This window comes from Monodelphis domestica, chromosome 1, assembly GCF_027887165.1.
Source record: "Monodelphis domestica isolate mMonDom1 chromosome 1, mMonDom1.pri, whole genome shotgun sequence".
NCBI lineage: Eukaryota > Metazoa > Chordata > Mammalia > Didelphimorphia > Didelphidae > Monodelphis > Monodelphis domestica.
This window is the reverse complement of record NC_077227.1, coordinates 272,123,485-272,148,192: the sequence shown is the minus strand read 5'-3', so window position 1 is coordinate 272,148,192 and position 24,708 is coordinate 272,123,485. Positions and strand designations below refer to the sequence as shown.

The 24,708-nt window shown below is 36.6% G+C and overlaps 1 long non-coding RNA gene across 2 annotated transcripts in view; it reads right to left on the bottom strand.

Annotated features, from left to right (window-relative positions):
* Positions 1-8,182: 8,182 nt before the first annotated feature.
* The window catches only part of LOC130456321 (uncharacterized), a 110,326-nt gene continuing 93,800 nt past the window's right edge, over positions 8,183-24,708 (bottom strand). For both annotated transcript variants that reach the window (XR_008914991.1, XR_008914992.1), the window contains exon 3: positions 8,183-9,993. This is a non-coding gene — a long non-coding RNA (uncharacterized LOC130456321). The remainder of the gene's footprint in view (positions 9,994-24,708) is intronic.

Here is a 24,708-nt window from a genome sequence, read left to right as displayed (position 1 = left end):
CAATTTACTTGTGGGGCAATTTGAATAAGCACAATCTCATTAAATTCAAACAGGTAACTGTATTTAAACAATGTTAAGGGGCTGCTTTCATGAACTAAATGAGAAAAATTTGTATTAAAGAAAGCAAGTCAATTTGGACAATTGAACATAACCTCCCACCATAACATGTAAGAAGCAGAAAGAAAAAAAAAAACCTTAGAATTATTTTGGGAATTAAAATTCAGAACCTTGAATAGTTTGTTACTAGTCTGCAATTTTGTGTTTAAAACCACTAATTCTAACTCTCTTTGCAGAGCTTATTTGGATTTGCAAGGTATCTATTTGTAACCTTCCCCCCCCCATCCCAACTTTTCCCCAAGTGCTTACAGAGGTGATTTATGATGCATTTATTACATAACTCTAGGGATTTGATAAATATATAGGAGTCATTTTCCCCAAATATAGGATGCCACTATATAATGCCACAACATCTTAATAACATTTTTCCCATGGATATTTAACACATGATATTTCAAATCACTCTTCTTTGAAATACTCTAATGCTGTGCCAACCTCGTAGTAGTCTCTCGGTAACCGAGGAAGACGATTGTCTTTGTGCATTTTCATCTATGATCGATGCATGTGCACAAAGACACTTGTGCGTGAAGAAGATTTAAGTGGAAAAGTCGATGCACAGAGACAGTCCTATTCTCTCGGTGTTGGAAGCCTGGGTCCAGTGGCACGAAAAGTCATTATACCTGGAGACTTCCTCAGCTGCATTGGGTGGCCGTATTGTCTTTTGTGCTCCAACACGCCCTGAGCACTCCACAGTGCTTTGCTGCGTCGCCCTCTCAGCCGTTGAGCCTTCTTATTGGTTTCTTCCGTCTGTTCAGCCGAAGCAGTCTTCACATGCTGGGTGAGCAAAGCCCTGGTTCACCAGGGGTCAACGACCCGATAGCTACTCTCACAAGGTTTAGCCAGCCTGTTGAAGCCGTTGCCCGGGGTGTGGCCACTGCCGCATGCTAGTAGCTACTGGGAGCCACAAGTGAGAGCTGGGTGTCAGGTGGGAGTCAGAGGTTGGAGAGCTGCCCTAGAAGGGCACAACAAACCCTCCATACCAGAGATACTACCCCTCCTTGAACACCCTACTTAGTGCCAACCTACTTAGCTCTTTAAATTCATGATTTAGTGTTTAAACATTGCTTTCTTTTTTATATTTGTCTTAAGATGTGATGTTTTAAAAATACATTTTTAGGTGTTGATGTTAGCAAATATATTTCTATTCTTTAAGCTATTCCAAGTAAGCCATTCTCCTGCTCCTTTTCTGGAGCATTTTTCTTTGCCATTTCTAGGCTCTTCTCAGCCTTTACAAAATCTTTTTTTATTTCTTGACTCGACAACCAAAGCAGTTTGGTCTACACTAATTGACACTGAGTGAATCTATTCTTAGGATCATTATTTCCTTTTCTTCAAAACACATACTTCAGCCAACACATCAAAATGATTAATTTTGCTTTTTCATTTAAGTACCATGCACCAATATCAGGTGCTCTTCCTACTCTGCTAGATAGTTGCCCCATTTTTCACCTGCATTGAAATCCTGATGCAAGACCTCATGACAATCCTGTCACTAACAAGCTTAAGCCAACTTTCCATCAGCTTTAGGAAAAGCTGACTTGCCTGAGCCCAGCCACTATCAATTACTTTGTTGAGCACAGTTAACTTTAGGGGCAGCCAGACACTTAATTAGTTCCCTAATGAATAATTGTTTAAAGGAAGGGCCATTTCTTCTAATTGATTTTATTTAGAAGGGTGCATGGTCCAGTGATAGATATAAGAACATCCAATTGTCACCTTTGTATCTAAACTAAAATATTGACTCAAAGTATTTCATAAACACTAAGAAAGAAATTTTTGATGATTGAATTTGTGTGTGCCTGTGTATATATATTATGTGTGTGAGAAAAAAAGGGACCAAGAAATGAACTGAATAACACAAATAAATACAGACACAGAAACAAAGTCAGAGAGAGAAGAGATGGAAAGAGATAGAGGGATATACGCAGGGATAGAGAGGAATGGAAGGAGAAAAACATAACAAAAACATAAATACAGAAATAGCGAAATACAGAAGGACTCACAGAAGGGGAATGGAAGAGAATGATAAAGGTGAAGACAGAAAAAGATGAAAGAAAAAAGAGACAGAGCTAGAGAGGAAGGGAGGAAACAGAAGTCCCTATTTTGAAGATTTAAATCTGAAGTTTTAAGTGACTTTTACTCAATACTTGCAATCAGTACATGTACTAAATAGATTTTTAGAAACCACGCAGATGATTCTTTAGGATTAGGAAAGGATCCCTGTTCTCCTGCTTATTTCTCAAATTGGAGACTTTTCACCAGAGCATGCACTCATACACAGACGCAGACACAGACACAGACACACAGACACAAACACACACATACACACACACACACACACACACACACACAGAGGAAGCCCCTATACCCATTCTCCTATACACTGATGGACTGAACAGTGGGCACTGGGTTACCCATCTCCTTTATTTCTTCCTATATACTCATTATTTTATGTATTTGTAAGACCCTTGAGCCAGAATGGGAGTTCCCCCTTAATACCTCTCTATCAATAGCTATTAATTTATTAATCACTTTTTTAACATCGAGCCAAGAAACACGTAAGCTTCAAAATAAAACCCTTTATTAAATGTTAAATTTAAAAAAAAAGAATCTTGGGAGTTCAAGAACCTTGATTTCAAATTTCCCACCTCATCTCACATTTGTATCCCTGCTGCTGCTGTAGTAATGTCACCGAGATAATCAACGGTCAAGTTCTTGGTCCCAGTTACAAAAATCTAATCAGTATTATTCACAAACTACACTGGCCATTCCTAGTACTCCTCAAAAGTTCTTCATAAAAACCATTGGGATATGCTCCTGTAGAAATCCTAATCAGTTCTTCCAGGTAAGCATGGTGGCAGTCTAGATGTGGGATGCTTCCCCTCCCCAGCAGCCACCAAAATAGACTACCTCAAAAGAACATAAAAACCATTTTCAGAAGAATGGAGGAACTATACAGTAGAGTGCAGCTTTGAAGGTACATGAGGTTTGGGCATTTCCACACTATAAGAGGGTAAAAAAGCTCCCACCCAAATGTGAGCCAATATACCCTAATCCACCAAATCTATGGAGCCAGAGTTGAGCCAGCAGGCGCCAGAATCAGCAAGTGAGTGAGGGGAAATTCTAGAGTAAGAAAGGGGCACCTATAGGTCCTTGGGAGCTAACTAGGACTGCCTGGGCCCTACCACTGAGAGCAGTTACACCGGAAAACCTGGTGCACTGGAAAGAGCAGCCCGTGGGTGCTCTCATGAACAGCAGAGGCTGCGGAGATTTGAGAGCTTACCTCAGGCAAAAACCTTGCTCCTTAACTCCATAAACAGAGAACCTGCCCATCTCACTAAGATTTCTGACTAAAAAGGGAAGGAAAAACAACCACAGGGATGGCTAATTGTGCCAAGAACCAACAAACACCTTCCAAGAAAAACAGGAAGAAGACATTGACCCTGGAAAATTTTTATGGAGGAGAAACCCAAGCTACAGAGGAAATAGAGGAAGAAATTCAAACAAAATCAAAACTTTCCAAAAAAAAAATGGAAATTGTCCACAAACTCTGGAAGAATTCAAATCAGAGCTTATCAAAAAGATGGAAGCCTTCTGTCAAGAACAGTGGGAAATAATTCAAAGAGAAAACAAGAGTCTAAAGGACAAGAACCCCCAATTGGAAAAACAGCTGGAAGTCACAAAATGGAGGATAGACCAAACTGAAAAGGAAAACCAGTCTTTAAAGACCAGAATTAGGCAACTGGAAGACAATGAGCTTGCAAAACAGCAAGAATTAATAAAGCAAAGTCAAAAGACTGACAAAATAGAAAGAAACATAAAATATCTCACTGACAAGGTGACAGATCAGGAAAATAGAGCAAGGAGAGACAATTTGAGAATCATTGGTCTACCTGAAAAGCCAGAAATAAGCAGAAATCTTGACATCATAATACAAGATATCATCCAATAAAACTGCCCTGATGGTCTTGAACGAGGGGCAAAATAGACATTGAAAGAGTTCATAGAACACCCTCTACACTAAATCCCTAAAAGACAACTCCCAGGAATGTAATTGCCAAATTCCAGAGCTTTCAAGCTAAGAAGAAAATTCTACAAGAAGCCAAAATGAGACAACTCAGATACCAAGGAGCACCAATTAGGACCACATAAGACCTGGCAGCTTCCACACTAAAGGACTGCAAGGCCTGGAATACAACTGATTATATACTTCCAGGGGAAAGTATGGGCATTCAACAAAATAGATTTCCAAGTATTTGTAAAGAAAAGACCAGAACTAAGTGGAAAGTTTGATATCCAAACACAAAGATCAAGAGAAACATGAAAAGGTAAATATGAAAGAGAGGGAAAAGGAGAAAAAAATTTTTTTTTCATTCAAACTCTTCTTTAAGGGCTATAATTACATAAAATTATATATATATATATTAATATATGGGGGAATGTTATTTGTAACTCTGAAAAATTGTATTCATTATGATAGTAAATAGAAGAATCACTCTTAGGAAAAGATTGGAGCGTTGAGGGCCATAAGATGATATGTTATGCAAAAAAAAGAAAAGAAAAATGGGGGGATAAATGATGGTACCAAGAGATACTTGAAGAAATAAAATAAATAGAATAATCTTTTTCACACAAAGATACACATGGGAAGGGGAGAAGAATACTCTTATAAGAAGGAGAGGAAGAGAGTGCTAATATGTAATACTTAAACCTTATTCTCAGTGAAATCAACTCTGAGAAGGAAGAAAACCTAGATCCATTGGGATATTGAATTCTATCTTATCCTACAGGGAAAGGTAGAAGGGGAAACTAAGGTGGTAGGGGGGCAGGGAATACAAAAAGGTAGGGAAGGATAGAGGGGAGGGAACATAACAGACCCTAAAAAAAACAAGAAGGGAAAAAAAGGGAGGGAACAGAAAGGGAAGCATATCAAGGGAGGGGATTAGAGGGATTGATTAAAAGTAAACCACTAGTTTAAAATGATATAGCAAAAGAAGAAAGGATAGAACTAGGAGAGGATATCAAAAGGCTAGGGAATTCACAAGTGAAAATCATAACTTTGAACGTGAATGGATATATTCTTTTTTATTTGGATTTTTCTGATATCTTTTTAATTTCTCTTGCCAATTGATTCATATATTTCATACCTCAGCCATGCATCCCTAAGTGATCCTGTATTTTTCAATCACCCTCTTAATGGGGGAAAAATATCATCATTTTAAATTGCAAAGTTTAAATTCCTTTTGAGAAGAATTTTAGGTAAAGAAAGATGATACTTCCCTGAATCCAGAAACTGAACTGTTGGAGAAGACACCAAGAAGAAGCCTCCATATCACAAGCTGCACAAAAATGAACTTTGGGTGTGGTTGATTGAACATTTATTTGTATGTATACTTTCATGCCTAAGGGGACTGCCCCCAACTGGCTTTTTTCAATTTGTCCAGCAATTATTGCTTTTGTTTTGTTTTTTTTTCTCTTATCCTCAAATTATTGTAATCTTTAAATTATGTTTTTATGATCCTTTGGGGAAGTCCTTCTTCCCAGAGGATCAAATGGGGGTATGTAAAAATGGAGACTTGAATCCAGTACTTCAATCCCCAGAAGTCCTTGCTCTACTTCCCCAGAATGCCTTGTAACCTCACCTGGGCTGAGAGCAAGATGGGGTATTTAAACTGGTTGAAAAAAGGCTCTGCCCTTTTTCCTACTTCCTCTTGGGAGCAGACACGGCTCTTCACCTAGCAGGCAAGATGTGAGTGGTCGTGAATAGGCTCTTTGAGCCTAGACATGTGCCTCTCTTACTTGTATTTTCTTTATATTTTAATCTTCAATAAACCTCTAAAAATATAATACTCCTTACAGAGAGAAACTAATTCCTACCTCTATCAGTTTCTCAAATGTACAAAGAGGTAAATCAGTTGTACAAAAAAAATCAAGTCATTCTCCAATTGATAAATGGGCAAGGGACGTGAATAGGCAATTCTCAGTCAAAGAAATCAAAACCATTTATAAGCACATGAAAAATTGTTCCAAATCTCTTATAATCAGAGAGATGCAAATCAACAGAACTCTGAGGCATCACCTCACACCTAGCAGATTGGCTAACATAACAGGAAAGGAAAATAATGAATGCTGGAGGATATGTGGCAAAGTTGGGACATTAATTCTTTGCTGGTGGAGTTGTGAATTGATCCAACCATTCTGGAGGGCAATTTGGAACTATGCCCAAAGGGCACTAAAAGACTGTATGCCCTTTGATCCAGCCATAGCACTGCTGGGTTTGTATTCCAAAGCGATAATAAGGTAAAATACATGTACAATAATATTCATAGCTATGTTCTTTGTGGTAGCAAAAAAAAATGCAAAATGAGGGGATGCCCTTCAAATGGGGAATAGCTGAACAAATTGTGGCATATGTTGGTGATGGAATACTATTATGCTCAAAGGAATAATAAAGTGGTGGAATTCCATGGGGACTGGAACAACCTCCAGGAAGTGATACAGAGCAAAAGGAGCAGAACCAGGAGAACAATGTACACAGAGACTGATACACCGTGGTACAATCTAATGTAATGGACTCCTCCATTAGTGGTAATGCAGTGATCCTGAACAACCCGGAGGGATATAGGAGAATAAACACTATCCGCATTCAGAGGAAAAACTGTGGGAGTAGAAACACAGAAGAAAAAAAACTACTTGAAAACATGGGTTGAGGGGATATGGTTGGGGATGTAGACTCTAAATGAATCCTAGTGCAAATACCAACAACATGGAAATGGGTTCTGATCAAGGACACATGCAATACCCAGTGGAATTGCACAATCACTATGGGAGGAGTTTGGGGGATGGGAGAGAGGAATAGAAAATTATTTTTGTAACCAAGGAATAATGTTTGAAATTAGCCAAATAAAAAAATAATGTCAAAAAATAAATAAAAATAAAAAAGATATAGTAAAAAAAAAAGAAATTCTAATCATTTTTTTAAATGGTTCTGGAAGAAAAAACCTCATTAAATTTTGTAAAAGTATAAAACACAAATACCAACAGTAAAAATAAATTACCCCCAGGAATAGAAAATATAAAAGATCATAGTACTAAGGATAGCCTTTTTGTACAGTGCCATGAATAGATGATGAGGCTGCTTCTTGTATCTTCTGATTGATAACTTCTAAAGCCATGTTTACTTCAACTTTGGTAGTCTGTGGACACTGAAAATAGCCTGATAGATTTCTCTCACCTATAAGAAAAAAGAGTATCTCTCAAATTTAAGAGAAAATATATGATATTATTCTTTATTGAACCTTATCTTTTGTAGGTCAATCAATCAATAAGCATTTAAGTGTTTACTTTGTGCTGGGGATACAAATATATAGTAGAAAAAAAGATAGTTTCAACCTTCAAAGAGCTTGCCTTCTTTCAAGGAAAGATAAAGAAAAGAAAGCTTCATTTGCTGACTTATACTGATATTGTCCTGAGAAAGTCTCAATTTCTCAGTGCCCTAGGCCACTCTCTTAAGACTATAAATTACCAAAGAGGCGTTGACTTAGACTGGTAAAAGAATTTGACTCACCTGTAAGTAAGCTATTCCTGATCCTTTTTACTGACAATAGGATTATTTGGTAGTCTATATGATCTTGTGTATGTCAAAACAAAGATATGAACCCAGTTCTTTTGATTCCAAAGCCAGTTAATACTCTGTGGTTTCTCTTGGAAATAAACCATCTTAGATGGCCAGGAACAAATAGTTTATCAGCACCCTCTACTCCCTATTCCTTTGTCTCTGGATATTTAATCAACCAAATTGTCAGAACAATTAGTTCATTTTTAGCCTATAGGAATAAAATAATCCCTTAGGCCCACATGGTTCTCTCTATTGCTTTAGGTAATTTATATTAAATGAAAAGTTAAATGTAACCTCCTGTAGTTACATCTTAAAATTCTCATGGGTGGACACCTGAGAAGGAGATTGGAAACTGAGGGAAAATGGATAGAGGAAAGAAAGAGAGAGACACAGGAATAAAGACTCAGAGACAAGGAGTTAAAAAATATGGGCTACATGTTGCCATGCTCCTTTGATGGATTTTAGAGGATGCTCCACACGTGCCCTCAAACTTTTATTGGAGAGTTTATGAATGTGTAGTGGTAGGTAACTAATGAACATGTGACATGGCATAGACTTTAACATTGGCTCAATTGACAATCATGTAATCAAAGAGGAGGAGGTTAATCAAACATGTGACTTGGAAAGGAATGTGTTATCTAACAAGGTGTGAGCTAGTACCCTGTGGCTCCTGCTCAGGAATTCTTTTTTCACCTTTGGACTGAAGATTTGGCAATAAAATAATCAATAAGTAACATGACCATGACTCTAGTATAAGAACACATAAGATACAGTATCAATACACCAATCATACTTTCAAGATGCTAATATGCCTGGTATGCTACATATCCCTCTTTGTGTTTAAAAATTAAAACAAGAGTGTTTGATGGTAAAAAGAAATTATAAACTAAAAAAATAATAATTATAGCAAAATAACAAGTAAAAATGAATGCTAAATCAAATAGCAAAATTAAATTAAAAAATTTATGTAATATGTAAAATTCATATTAAACATCATTATGTTTTTAAAGGTTTAATACAATATCCTGTTTGGTTGAAATGACATGGGTAAGTAATTCTAATGTGCAAAGCTTCAACCTCTTTTCTTAGCCAAAATACAGCATCTTTCAAAATTTCTAATTCATCCTTAAAAGCAAGGTCAAGACTTTGTTGTGTGTGTCAAAGTTCAGATGAATTAGATACAACCTTTTGTATAAAACCTTGGTTTTGTATAGTTAGTGAACACAATTGTTGCTGTAATTATAGCAATAATTTAAACTATGGCTCCTATGATTGTCAATATGAAGCATTTGGAGGGATGCATAATGATAGTAAATGCTTTGTGAACAAAATGGACATTTGGAGTAGATGCCCATGTCTATAAGATTAACATGTAACTACATCAATGGTGGTTGGTACATAATAGCTAAATAGATATTGTTCATGAATAGAATCTATACATAGATGTAGATGGCACTTTAAGTAATTTAGGCTCTCAATTAAAAATCGCAAAGTATATTCTATCTGATTTAAGCACAATTTGTCATTGATGTTGTTGCTGTTGTCAAGGCAGTTTAATCCTTATCATTATACTCCAAATGTTATTGCATAGGAGTAGCCTATAGCCCTTCTGGGATGGAGAAGTGATTGATGTTTAGGAGTACCATTACATTCCTTTTTTCATTTAAAACTTAAATGCAATTTCCAGCTAATTTGACTTTTAAACAAATGTGATTCCAATAAAGACATTCTTTTTTTGCATATATAAAATGAATCAGGTAAGATAATTATCATACGTACATTTTGGATAATATAAACAATTTCTGTTGTGATTGAACAGTATCCAATGTACTATTATAACATTTCCAATTGTTCAATTTGTTTTTTGATCAAATTTGGGTAACATGGAACAATTCCAATAAAATAATTGCAAGTTACATATTGTACAAATATCATTTAAAGTCTTCAGGTACATGATAAGAATTAATCTTGCAACAAATATTCATACTTTTAGAATAGAATGTCTGCAAGCAAATTAATAATATTCTTCTGTAGGTAAATTGCCTCTCAGTAAAAGTTCATCTATGTGGATAGTTCATTAGACCTGTCCCCAAGTCAATGGCTTTGCCTTGTTTGTTCATATGCTGTTTTTTCTGGTGTCTGGCCTCTGTGTTGTGCTGTGGTTGGTGCTAGACAAACATCTACTTTCTCTTTTCTCTGGGCTGACTTTCTTTGGTAATGCTGGATGACTTTGGTTTTCTTCCATGGATTTCTGGTATCTGCAAAAATAGAAGCAAAATCTCAACCCCAAATGAAAGACTTATTGGGTCTTATTCAGTTAGAAAGTGACTGAACAAATCCATTTTGTTTTCGAATTTGGGCTTTTAAATTTCTTTGAGCCCTTTCTCCAATTGCTTGTTTTTAAGAATTTTATGGAATATCAGTCTTATGAAAGATGTTCCATGATTCATCCAACCTAGCCCATCTATTGCTGGTAGAAGCACTGTTATTCCAATTTTTTAAACTGTTTTGGAATGGCAAAATGTGCAAGATTATTTAAAAGATGTGCAATAACTTTGCATACTTCTTCATTTTGAGCTTTAGCTTATACATCATGAGAGTAATTATCTCCAATCACATATTACTTTTCAATTTTTCAACAGGAGCATATTGTAATGCATCCCTTTGCCAAAATTGTGCAATTCTTAAAATTCTGTAGTTACCTCTTTGAAGTGAAGGAGTGACATTATATAATCCACAAAATTTTCACTGCCAAGTAATTTCACTTGTTTGTATAGAGTATTGAGGTTCAATAGATCTGGCACTCTGATATAGTAGTGAGTGCAAATTATCTGCTTGCTAAAAAGCAGTGGCTGTGAGTTCATTTACTTTTGAAATTCCCTCATAGATAGGTCAAGGGAGGTTCATGTCAGAGTAAATGTGAGTTTTAAAATTTTCATTCTGACTTTGCAAGATAGTATTGATTGATGTTTAATATTTATCTTTTAAACAAATAATTATGTAAACAACATACAATGAATCACATATAATTTTACAAGTCTGTGCCATAAGCACATGTCTAACCGCAGTCAACTCTGCTCTCTACAAAAAACTATACTGTGCATGCATCAACATTACATGACTGTCTGACATATAGCTTCTCCTTTTTCCTGATTTGATGCAGTGAAAGTATTCACAGCATTATCAACAAGGTGCAATGATGTTATTATTTTTAAACAATCATATATAAATTCATAATTTAAAACATTTTGTTACTAGAAATAGAATTATCAATTTTACCTAAAAACTTTATTATGCCATGTATTGTGCTAAATTTTGAGGATTCAAATATGAAAAAAGTTAATCTCTTCCCTCAAGGAGCTTATCATGAAATGAAGAGGGACAATATACAAAAGGAAGCTTAAAAGGTTCAGGATGCGAAGGAGGAAGATATCTGGTGTATAGGAATGATGGAATCTAATATAAGAAGTGTAAGCTGGTGAGAAATAAAGAGAGAGATACACTTGGAACTCTCTTTAACTGGATATTGGAGAGGAGTTCTTAGCTCTATCTTTCAACACTCCAATGAGAGATTATGAGAGTATTGATGAGAGTTAAGTACTTAAGTTGATGAAATCTTGCCAGTCTATTTTCTAATGAGGAGTTTTCTTGATAGCATAGTGAAGCAATCTGAAAGAAAATAAGAGACTTCTGGGAGTCCTCTTTATTTTATTTTGTTTATTTTTGTTTTTGTTTTTTGAAAATTTAATTTAATTAGTTAATTTAGAATATTTTTCCATAATTACAAGATTCATTTTCTTTCCCTCCCCTCCCCCCAATTCCTCCCATAGCCGACATGTAATGCAGAGTGGGTTTTACATGTGTCATTGATCAAGACCTATTTCCATATTATTAATGTTTGCACTAGGGTGATCATTTAGAGTCTATATGCCCAATCATATCCCCATTGAATCATGTGATCAGGGAGTTGTTTTTCTTTTGTGTTTCTGTTCCCACAGTTCTTCCTCTGAATGTGGATAGCGTTCTTTCTCATAAGTCTTTCAGAATTGTCCTGGATCATACTAGTAGAGAATTCTATTACATTTGATTGTACCACAGAGTATCAGTCTCCTGGTTCTGCTCCATTCATTCTGCATCAATTCCTGGAGGTCTTTCTAGTTCATATGGAATTTCTCCGGTTCATTATACCTTTGGGCACAATAGTATTCCAACACCAACATATACCACAATTTGTTCAGCCATTCCCCAATCAAAAGGGAACCCCTCATTTTCCAATTTTTTGCCACCACGAAGAGTACAGCTATGAATATCTTGTACAAATCTTTTTCGTTATTATCTCTTTGGGGTACAAACCCAATTAAATCAATTTACAACTCCACCAGCAGTGCATTAATGTCCCAATTTTGCCACATCCCCTCCAACATTTGTAACTTTCCTTTGCTGTCATGTTAGCTCTGCTGTCATGTTTTTAAAGACATTTTTTCTTGTGTCACTTCCCTTAATCTTTAAGTCTACCAATCACAGCAGATGCTCCACTTTAGGACCACCCAGAAGGCAGTCAGTTGATTCTGATTTGTTACCCACTATCGCACATGTGGATAAAAGACCTCCCACTTCATGATTAAGTGGGATATTTGCACTTTGGGTGATTAGATCTAAATGGGCAGAACTTCATACTTAAGTTTTAAGTAGGGTGTTTACACTTATGGGGATTAAAATCTAAAAATAGGCATATTACAATTTAAATCTTCACAATCAGGGAAGAGCTAAGTACCTTCATTGTTACAATCAGGGGAGAGTCAAATTCAATCTTCACACCACACAAGTGGGAGCCCCACTAACCCCAGCCACCTGAACCCCAGCTACCTGACGCATGCCTCCCTGGCCAGGCTGGGGCATGGCTCCCGGGCCCTGAGGCATGCTGAGCTCACTTGTGGCCACACTTCTTCAAAAATGGCTACACTCGTCAGCACTGACACGCATGTCAGAGGTTTACTATCACAGGGCTAGGGTGTCAGGAGCTGACTATTTACAATGGATACTAAAGGGGAACATCTAGACTAGGGTTGGGCTACCTAAGGAAGAAATTTGACACAATGAGAGAAGCTACTAGAACAAAAAGGTATTTAGCATTTGACTAAAGTCTGCTAACTCCACCTAACTAAGGCCATTAAATATCTTAAGATCTATTATTCAGTCTGAAACTGGTAGTTTGAAATTCCCTTCAAGGTACATTCTCAGGGGAACAAGGATAAGCTTGGGGTATCCATCTTTCAAGCTAACTAAATTTGGGGTTGTTAGATCCCAAATAAATGCAGATTTTGGGGTCCCCCAGAATACAAGTTGACAATTGACAACATCATAGAAACACATACACACATACACTTGAATGGGGAAAGATTTTGTAACAAGATGATTTTAAGTAGACATATGTCTCCCAAGAAAACAGAAGGCAACATGTCAGACCTCAGGTCCTATATTTATTTGCTTGCTTCCTTTATTCTGCCTATGTCCATACAGAGGAATAGTCATTTTTTTTTCCTCTGAGGAGTGAGAGTAATAAGAAGAAAGAAAAGAGACAGAGCAACATAAAAAGTACAGCAATTTGCATCTCCTGCCCAACTCTTCCAAACAAATCTAGAAAATGCACTACATCAAATCTCAATGGAGAATGTTAGGAAAAAATAACTGTGAATCATTTTTCCAGTCCATGCTGACACAGAAAGACACACCAAGAGATGTGATCTGTGAATAGCAGGATCAGGATCTGATCCTGAGAGCACAAGAGTCCAGCACAAAGCAAAGATATGTACCACATCAAGAAGACAATTAAGGTCTAGGATAGAGGCCCTTAAATTTGTGTAGGTTACAGAAACAGATGTCAGATGGCAGTTCTATAATTTACTAATTCCAATCATAGACCCAGAGCAAATTGAGAAAGAGACCTATACCTAGGTATGACATTACAGGGCAAAAAACTATATTAGGCTCTAGATCATATACAGAGAAAGTACCAACTTCATAAGCAAACATAAGCAGTGTGGCTTAGATAGCAAAAGCAAATCAGGGTCTTAATTGCAACTTTCAAACCAACCTGAATCCTGCAGGGAAATAAATAGGGCAAAAATCCCTAATCAAAAGTCATTATATAATTCTGTCACTGAAGCAGCAGAGATTTCAAGTTAGCTCATAGAGATTGAGTCGATCAGCAATCTACTGGATCTTCATATGAGAAAAGCCTCATACCTGTGTCCTTCAGGCGCAAATTCAGGCTAGAAACTTGCAGAGTTTATGCAAGAGTCAAAAATTAGACTTTGACTTTGGTAGGACCACTTTGGGAACACTGCAAGCTTGCAAGTTCCTAACCCGAATTGTCCCTGAGATTCGGAATGACAAAATACTTATTCCCTTCAGAAATGCGAGGAAACTGCCTATAACAGAAATTCTGGTGCTGAAGTAGACAAAAACCTATAATCCCAATCCTCCTAAGTAAGTCTGTATGTCTGTAGGCCTCCCCAGAAAGCCTAAAAGGCTAACCTATGGTTACATTTATGGCAGTAGGAAATGCCTCCACAATAACAATGAAGTATACTCCATCCTGCAGTAATGCTAATAGCACAAACATCTGCTTCTGTAAAATATTGCTTGCTTGCTTCTGCCAAACCTTATAGAGAAAGATACATATATGAATTTGTGAATCTACCAATCCCTTCCTTTGGCATGTGCACCAAAGAAAGATTTCCTATCCATTTGTACTTCTATAAATTCTGTACATACCCACTGTTTGGGGCAACTCTCACTTAGGAGGGCACCCTGGCCAATCAATAAAGGTTCCTCTAATTTGAACTTCTGGATGTCTGTACGTTGTTGCATAAAGTGCTCTACTTGCATGAAGCATCCTGGAATAATGAGCAAACAAACAAAAATATTCAACCAAAGACACCTATTATATGACAAGGACACTAAATCCACATACTCAGAGGAAGAAAATGACTTCAAAATATCTATAGCAAAGCCTCAAAGAAAAACACAGCTTGTATATAAATTCAACTGGATTTCTTGAAAGAGATAAAATAAAGTGTGTGTATATATATATATATATATACACACACGCACATATATTTTAAAGAGTTAGTGTTTATATAAATGGAATGATAATGCTAGAGGGAAAAGATAGAAATTAAATAAAAGCTATAGAACAAAGAATTGGGAAAATAATATTTTTTAAATATCAGTTATAAAACTTTGCCTGAACAGCAAACTCTCTGAAAATTAGGAATTGACAAAGTACAAACTAATGACTCCATGGCACAACAATAAATATTTTTAGAAGTCAAAAAACAGAAGAAATAGAAGGAAATATTATATCTTATAGCAAAAAAAAAACAAAAACAAAACTGACATATAAAACAGATTGATGAGAGAAAATTTAAGGTACAATAAACTACTTGAAAGCCATGACCAAAAAGGAAAAAAAAAAAAGCCTAGACTTAATATTTCAAGAAACCATAAAAGAAAACTGCCCAGATCTCTTTAACTAGAGGGCAAAGTAGAAATAGAAAAAAAATTCAACAGCCATTTCCTGAAGAAAGAAAAATACTTTCAGGAACATTCTATCTTAAATGTATTTAGAGGGATTAATTCTGGCAAAGAAAAGGGCCACTGAAGTGGGGCACTTCATAAAGTGAGTTCAAACACCCCAAAATTCGATTATTTGGAACCATTATTTATTGATTAATAAAGAATCTACCAACTGGTGGAAGCTGCGTCAGATCGACATTACAGAATAGCTTATATAGGTTACAAGATACAAAGTTATTTCCTTTCACATACAGGTTCTTATTTGACAATCAAACAAACCATATCACAAGCACAGGTATGTGAGGTCAGTGATGAGTGGACAATCCTCAGGTTATTCAGGGGTTGTTTACTTTCACATGTACTTAATCACTTATGCCTAGTTTGCTATGTTACCTTGCATTCCATGCTGACCTCTTCCATATTCCTGAAGTTCCTTTATTTCTTGACCTTCCTAATTCTCATCCCTAGTCTAGTCTGCACCTACATAATCTGTTTGACCTTCTGGGGGTAGGGGACTGGGTCTGTTCCCTAAAAATGCAGAAATGGATTGATCTGCTTTATCTTCTTCAATTTTATTATCTTCCCTTATTGGGACTACTTCACCACAAAGTTGGAGAAGATCATAAATGGAGTAAATTGGGAAGTTGAGAGCTCTTGGAAAAATGACCTCAATTTTTTCAGTAAACTATGAGAGAAGGCCTTCAGTTTAAAGAGTGGAAGTAAGGCGATATCATGAGAGACTTAAAAACATTTAAGATTTGGAACAGTCACTATATGGAGTGAAGTAGTGAATCAGTTAGAGAGGAATAAATGTTTGCTTTGATTTGGTAATGTTACAGCTGAGATAAATTTGCAATAAAGTGGATCAATGTGGTTTTTATTATTTTTTCCACTTCTGTTTGCAACATATGAAAAGGAGCAAAAGAAGTGATTTGTAAGAATAATTCAGAGTTGAGATTCAGAAAGGCATGAGAATAAGAGCAATAGGAAAAAGGAGCAAGAGATTAAAAAGTCAAGAATACAATGGTGTTGTTTGTTCTCTCTAGGGTCAAGATGTATAAGGAATGATGGTATAGCCAGTAAAGGGAAATACCCTGAGAAAAAGACTGAGAGGTGGGTGAATGGAAGTCAAGGTGAGAACAAAGAGCAGAGTTTGACATAGGAAAATAGCACATATTAAAAGATTATGAACAGATAGGACAAATTCAGAGGTCACAAACATAAAAGTGGAATACTTGAAGATGATTACAAAATCAATGGTATAGGTATAATGATTCCTATGTGTAGCTAAGGGGGGGTGAAGAAATAAATCAGAAGAATCAAAAAAAGAACTCAGAAGTTAATGTATTTGGGAGAACATTGTTATAAGGAATTTTGTAATTTTACTGTCTTGTTAGGAGCAGAAGTCTTATGTTAGAGGAAGGTTTTTTAATTTGTATACTGTCTCCTTAAAAGGCAGCAACAGATATCTCTCCCACTCTGTCTCTTTAAGAGGCACTAGTAGATTTGACCTATCTCTTTAAGAGACAAACTATAAAAAAGAGAGAGTCAGTAAAGGAATCTCCATTTTCTGTGGCTTCTCAGAGAGCAGCAGTTCTGGAGTTGCTGTTTGGGGTTTCTATCTTAGGCAAGAATATCTGACAGTTAATAGGTTGAATTTAGAAACAGTGTTGAGAAGCTGTCTTTCTCTGAGGGTTTTCTCCTCAGGGCTTGGGGTAGAAGAGCTGGATCTGGGAGCTCTTGTCCTCAGAATTTGAGAGAATAGGAGGACTGTCTATATCCCTCGTGACAGGCAGTTTCACCATTTCAATGGAGGGCGGGGAGAAGATTGACTTTTAAGGAGATATTGCAAATAAATGTTCATAAATTAGATTAGGAAAGTTAGATAGAAATTTTAATCCTAGATTAGTCAGTGTAGGTTAGTGAGGCCTGCTTTGGCAGGCAAGAAGAAACTGCAAAGAAAGCAGTTAGATTTTAGGGTTTTGTTAGAGTTTTTAGATTAGGATTTGAATTAGACATAGTTATAAGGAACTCTCTTAATTCATACCTGCTATATCCTATCCTAACCTCTCCTAATAACAAATAGTGTTGGTGGTGTACCAAACTACTACAGGCCTTCTATCCACCACCTACAAAATAGTTTTACCAATAACAACTTTAGTTTGAGCATAACAGAGTCAATGATCATATTAAAAAAATAAGGGCAGGAACTGAGAAAAGAATGACCATAAGTTAGGCTTTGTACACTTTGAGGAAGAAAAAATGATGTTCTATTGGTTCTGTCAACTGGATTTTTTGGAAGTTTCAAGGTTTCCCCTGCCCCCTGAGAACTCACCTTGAGGAAAGTCCCAGACTCAGCTGTTTTAGACTGAATAATAGACCTTGAAGTGATTGGTGACCCCAGTTTGGGTGGGACTAGTGAACATAGTCAAATGTTGTCTTAGTATTTTTTTGTTTTTTTGTTGTTGTTATTGTTGTTTTGTCTTAGTAGCTTCTTCCATTGCATTAAGGCCTTCTTTCAGGTAGCCCAGCCCTTGGTTTTACCCTTTCCTTTTTTATTCACCCCAACTTCTGACTACAGTCTCTTTCCCAAGCCTGCTTGCAGCCTGTCAATATGTGTTAGTGGTACCAATTTCCCCAAAAGGTATATAAGGTCCCCAAGTACTATTATTTTTTGGATAATCATCTCCTGCAGTGATCCTCTCAGAGATACTGTCCTCAGAGTCCCAAGTTCTGACTTTGTGTTGTATCTTGATGCCTGGTTCTGTGATAGTGGCTAATTATTAGACCTATCTCTCTCCTGATTAAAGACTTGGTTTTTACTGCCTTCTTTAGTAGTTCCATGTTATTTCAAAGTTAACATTTGATAGATAATAACCTCCAAGACTTGGATAGAATGATAAATTTGGGTGCCATGAATCTATCAAAGGAGATTTTGCTTAGTGAAAGTGTTAAGAGGGTGAGCCTAGAACTGGCAATAAAAAGAAGGAATTATTCCAACTGCCTCACCATAGCCAGCATGTCTGGGGATATACAAGAAAGAATAACAGATAATAGAAAGGATGGTGAAAGAATCAGTGTATTCAGGAGGGAAAAAAAAGGTTTCAGTGAGAAGCACAAAATGGAAGCAATCTGAAAGGAAGGTTAATTGTTACATAGTAGATATTGTAAAGAATACATGAAAAAGTCAGGCAGATCTAGAATGAGACACCGAAAGTTGAAGGGAAAAGTAATGAGAGAATGGTGAGTATGTAGGAATGGAATTTCTACATTAGCAAAATCATTATGATAGGACACATAAAATGGGAATGAGTCCAAGCAAAGCATCAGTCATCAGAGAGTAGTCTTTTGAATAAGGTTGGAGATTTGGCTATTAAAGTTCTTTCAGTTCAACTTTCTGGACGGTGGTTGTGCATCTTTGAGGCCCCATGAAATTTGCCTCAAAGCAGGCAGGAGCAGGAGGTGGTATGGGAGCCTTATCAGGAGGCCAAGGTACCTTGCTGGCCCTACATAAGATTTTTTTTTTTAATTTTAAACATTATTTTATTTGGTCATTTCCAAACATTATTCACTGGAAACAAGGATCATTTTCTTTTCATCCCCGCCCCCCCTCCCACCACATTTCCCTCTCCCATAGCCGACGCACAATTCCACTGCTTATCACATGTGTTCTTGACTCGAACCCATTTCCCTGTTGTTGGTATTTGCATTAGAGTGTTCATTTAGAGTCTCTCCTCAGTCATATCCCCTCAACATCTGTAGTCAAGCAGGTGCTTTTCCGCAGTGTTTTTACTCCCACAATTTATCCTCTGCTTGAGATAGTATTTTTTTAGATCCCTGCAGATTGTTCAGGGACAATGCATTGCCACTAATGGAGAAGTCCATTACCTTCGATTGTACCACAGTGTATCATTCTCTGTGTACAATGTTTTCTTGGTTCTGCTCCTTTCGCTCTGCATCACTTCCTGGAGGTGGTTCCAGTCTCCATGGAATTCCTCTACTTTATTATTCCTTTTAGCACAATAGTATTCCAACACCAACATATACCACAATTTGTTCATCCATTCCCCAATTGATGGGCATCCCCTCGTTTTCCAATTTTTGGCCACCACAAAGAGTGCAGCTATGAATATTCTTGTACAAGTCTTTTTGTTTATTATCTCTTTGGGGTACAAACCCAGCAGTGCTATGGCTGGATCAAAGGGCAGACAGTCTTTTATCACCCTTTGGGCATAGTTCCAAATTGCCCTCCAGAATGGTTGGATCAATTCACAACTCCACCAGCAATGAATTAGTGTCCCCACTTTGCCACATCCCCTCCAGCATTCATTACTTTCCATAGCTGTCATGTTAGCTAATCTGCTATGTGTGAGGTGATACCTCAGAGTTATTTTGATTTGCATCTCTCTGATTATAAGAGATGTAGAGCACTTTTTCATGTGCTTATTAATAGTTTTGATTTCTTTGACTGAGAACTTCCTGTTCATGTCCCTTGCCCATTCATCAATTGGAGAATGGCTTGATTTTTTGTACAATTGATTTAGTTCTTTGTAAATTTGAGTAATTAAACCTTTGTCAGAGGTTTTTATGAAGATTGTTTCCCAATTTGTTGCTACCCTTCTGATTTTGGTTACATTGGTTTTGTTTGTACAAAAACTTTTTAATTTGATGTAGTCAAAATTATTTATTTTATATTTTGTGACTCTTTCTAAGTCTTGCTTGGTTTTAAAATCTTTCCCTTCCCAAAGGTCTAACAGGTATACTATTCTGTGTTCACCTAATTTACTTATAGTTTCCTTCTTTATGTTCAAGTCATTCACCCATTTTGAATTTATCTTGGTGTAGGGTGTGAGGTGTTGATCTAAACCTAATCTTTCCCACACTGTCCTCCAATTTTCCCAGCAGTTTTTATGAAATAGGGGATTTTTGTCCCAAAAGCTGGGATCTTTGGGTTTGTCATATGCTATCTTGCTGAGGTCTCTTGCCCCCAGTCTATTCCACTGAACCTCCTTTCTGTCTCTTAGCCAGTACCAAATTGTTTTGATGACCACTGCTTTATAATATAGTCTGAGATCTGGGACTGCAAGGCCCCCTTCCTTTGTATTTTTTTTTCATTATTTCCCTGGATATCCTTGATCTTTTGTTCTTCCAAATGAACTTTGTTATGGTTTTTTTCTAAAGCCTAAAAAAATTTTTTGGAAGTTCCATGAGCATGGCACTAAATAGATAGATGACTTTGGGTAGGATGGTCATTTTTATTATATTGGCTCGTCCTACCCATGAGCAGTTGATGTTCTTCCAATTATTCAAGTCTAGTTTTAGTTGTGTAGAGAGTGTTTTGTAGTTGTGTTCATATAGTTCCTGTGTTTGTCTCAGGAGATAGATTCCTAAGTATTTTATTTTGTCTAAGGTAATTTTGAATGGGATTTCTCTTTCTATTTCTTTCTGCTGAGCTGTGTTGGAATTATATAGAAATGCTGATGAATTATGTGGGTTTATTTTGTATCTTGCAACTTTGCTAAAATTGTTGATTATTTTGATTAGCTTTTTGGTTGAATCTCTAGGATTCTTTAAGTAGACCATCATGTCATCTGCAAAGAGCGATAATTTGGTCTCCTCATTGCCTATTTTAATGCCTTCAATTTCTTTTTCTACTCTAATTGCTACTGCTAGTGTTTCTAATACAATGTCAAATAATAGAGGTGATAATGGGCATCCTTTTTCACTCCTGATCTTAATGGGAATGGATTTAGTTTATCCCCATTGCAGATGATATTAGCTGATGGTTTTAGATATATACTGTTTATTATTTTTAGGAACAACCCTTTCTATTCCTATGCTTTCTAGTGTTTTTAGTAGGAATGGGTGTTGTATTTTATCAAAGGCTTTTTCTGCATCTATTGATATAATCATGTGATTTTTGTTGGTTTGCTTGTTGATATGGTTGATTATGTGGATGGTTTTCCTAATATTGAACCAGCCCTGCATCCCTGGTATAAATCCTACTTGATCATGGTGGATGACCCTTCTGATCACTTGCTGGAGTCTTTTTGCTAGTATCCTATTTAAGATTTTTGCATCTATATTCATTAGGGAGATTGGTCTATAATTTTCTTTCTCTGTTTTTGGCCTGCCTGGCTTTGGGATCAGTACCATGTTTGTGTCATAAAAGGAGTTTGGTAGAACTCCCTCTTTGCTTATTATGTCAAATAGTTTGTATAGTATTGGAGTTAGCTGTTCTTTGAATTTTTGATAGAATTCACTGGTGAATCCGTCAGGCATTGGGGATTTTTTCTTAGGAAGTTCTTTGATGGCCTGTTGGATCTCTTTTTCTGATATGGGATTATTTAAGAAATCTATTTCTTCTTCTGTTAGTCTAGGCAATTTATATTTTTGTAAATATTCATCCATATCACCTAGGTTGGTATATATATTGCCATATAGTTGGGCAAAGTAGTTTTTAAAGATTGCCTTAATTTCCTCTTCATTTGAGGTCAGATCCCCCTTTTCTTCCTTGTTGCTGTTAATTTGCCTTTCTTCTTTCCTTTTTTTAATTAAATTAACCAGTACTTTGTCTATTTTGTCTGTTTTTTCAAAGTACCAGCTTCTAGTCTTGTTTATTAGCTCAATAGTTCTGTCACTTTTGATTTTATTAATTTCTCCCTTAATTTTTAGGATCTCTAATTTGGTTTTCTTCTGGAGGTTTTTAATTTGTTCTTTCTCACATTTTTTGATTTGCATTTCCAATTCCTTGATCTCTATCCTCCCTAATTTGTTAATATATGCACTCAGGGATATGAATTTTCCTCTAAATATTGCCATGGCTGCATCCCATAAGGTTTGAAAGGATGTCTCACCTTATCATTTTCCTCAACGAAATTATGAATTGTTTCTATGATTTCTTCTCTAGCTATCCTATTTTGGAGTATCATATTATTTTATTTCCAATTAATTTTTGATTTTGCTCTCCATGTACCCTTACCGATCAATATTTTTATTGCCTTGTGATCTGAAAAGGCTGCATTTATTATTTCTGCTTTTCTGCATTTGAGTGCCATATTTCTGTGACCTAGTGTATGATCTATTTTTGTGAATGTGCCATGTGGTGCTGAAAAGGTTTATTCCTTTTTGTCCCTATTTATTTTTCTCCATATGTCTATTAATTCTAATTTTTCTAAGATTTCATTCTCCTCTTTTACCTCTTTCTTGTTAATTTTTTGGTTTGATTTATCTAAATTTGATAGTGCTTGGTTCAAGCCTCCCACTAATATGGTTTTACTGTCTATTTCCTCCTTCAATTCTCCTAGTTTCTCTATTAAAAATTTGGATGCTATACCATTTGGTGCATACATGTTGATTAGTGATATTTCCTCATTGTCTATACTCCCTTTTAACAGAATATATTTACCTTCCCTATCCCTTTTGATCAGGTCTATTTTTGCTTTTGCTTTGGCTTTGTCTGATATCATGATTGCAACTCCTGCCTTCTTTCTATCAGTTGAGGCCCAAAAGGTCTTACTCCAACCTTTAATTCTAACCTTGTGAGTGCCAACCCGTCTCATATGTGTTTCTTGAAGACAACAAATGGTAGGGTTTTGGGTTCTAATCCAATCTGCTATTTGTCTATGTTTTATGGGTGAGTTCATCCCATTCACGTTCAAAGTTATAATTGTCATTTGTGGATTTGCTGGCATTTTGATATCTTCCCCTAGTTCAGATCTTTCTTCTTTAGCTATCTCCTTTTGAACCAGTGATTTACTTTAGCTCAGTCCCCCTAGTCCTCTCCCTTGAAATGCTTCCCTTTCTAGCCCCTCCCTTTTTATGCTCCCTTCCCCTGCCCCCTCTCCTTCCCTCCCTTTTTATACTCCCTCCCCCCACCGCCTCCTTAATTTTCCTTTCTTTCTTGCCCTAATGGATAAGATAGAATTCAGAATCCCACTGGATCTAGATGTTCTTCCCTCTCAGATTTGATTTCACTGAGAGTAAGTTTTAAGTAATTTCACTTCACTCTCTCTTCCTCTCCTTCTTATATGAGAGTTCTTCCCCTCCCCTTCCCATGTGTATCTTTATATGGGAAAGATTATTCTATTAAGTCCTCCCCCTATTTCTTGAAGTAAATCTTAGTGTTATTGATGGTTCCCCCCTCCCTTTTCCTTTCTTTGCCCCCACTTTCCCCAAATCTTCTTGATGCCCCAGTCTTTCCCTATGCATGTTTCTTCTAACGACTCTTATGATGCATACAATTTTTGAGAGTTACACAGAACATTTTCCCCACATATTAATATATATGATTTGATGTAAATGTAGTCCTTATAGAAGAGAGTTTGACTTTAAGAAGAAGATAAGATTTATCTCCTTTTCCCTTTCTTTCATATTTACCTTTTCATGTTTCTCTTGCTTTCTGTGCTTGGATATCAAATTTTCCAGTAAGTTCTGGTCTTTTCTTAGCAAATGCTTGGAAATCTTCTATTTTGTTGAATGCACATACTTTCCCCTGGAAGTATATAGTCAGTTTTGCTGGGTAGTTGATTCTTGGTTGGAGACCCAGCTCTCTTGCCTTTCTAAATATCATGTTCCATGGTTTGCGGTCTCTTAGTGTGTTAGCTGCTAAGTCATGTGTGATCCTTATGGGAGCCCCCTTATATCTGAAGCTCCTCTTCTTGGCTTCTTGTAGGATTTTCTCCTTTTCTTGGAAGTTCTTGAATTTGGCAATTACATTCCTAGGGGTTGTCTTTTGGGGATTTAGTATAGAGGGTGTTCTATGAACCCTTTCTATTTCTTTTTTTCTTTTTTTTTAAACTCTTACCTTCTGTCCAAGGCAGAAGAGTGGTAAGGCCTAGGCAATGGGGGTCAAGTGACTTGCCCAGGGTGACACAGCTGGAAAATGTCTGAAGCTAGATTTGAACCTAGGACCTCCTGTCTCTAGGCTTGGCTGTCAATCCACTGAGCCACCCACCTGCCCCTGAACCCTTTCTATTTCTATTTTGCCCCCTTGATCCAGAATGTGAGGGCAATTTTCTTTTATAATCTCCTGTAGAACAATATCTAGTTCATTGTTTATCTCTGGTTTTTCTGGGAGTCTGATAATTCGGAGGTTGTCTCTTCTCCCTCTGTTTTCCAAATCTGTGACCTTTTCAGTGAGATATTTTATGTTTTCTTCTAATTCATTAATTTTTTGGGTTTGCTTTATTGATTCTTGCTGCTTTATGATCTCACTTTCTTCGAGATGTTTAATTCTGGTCGTTAGGGACTGGTTTTGCTTTTCAGCTTTGTCCCACCTTCTATTGGATTCTTCGAGCTCTTTTTCCAATTGAGCAGTCTTATCTGTCAGACTGCTGATCTCTTTCTCCCATTTTTCTTTCAAGGTTTCCATCTTTTGGATAAGTTCCAGT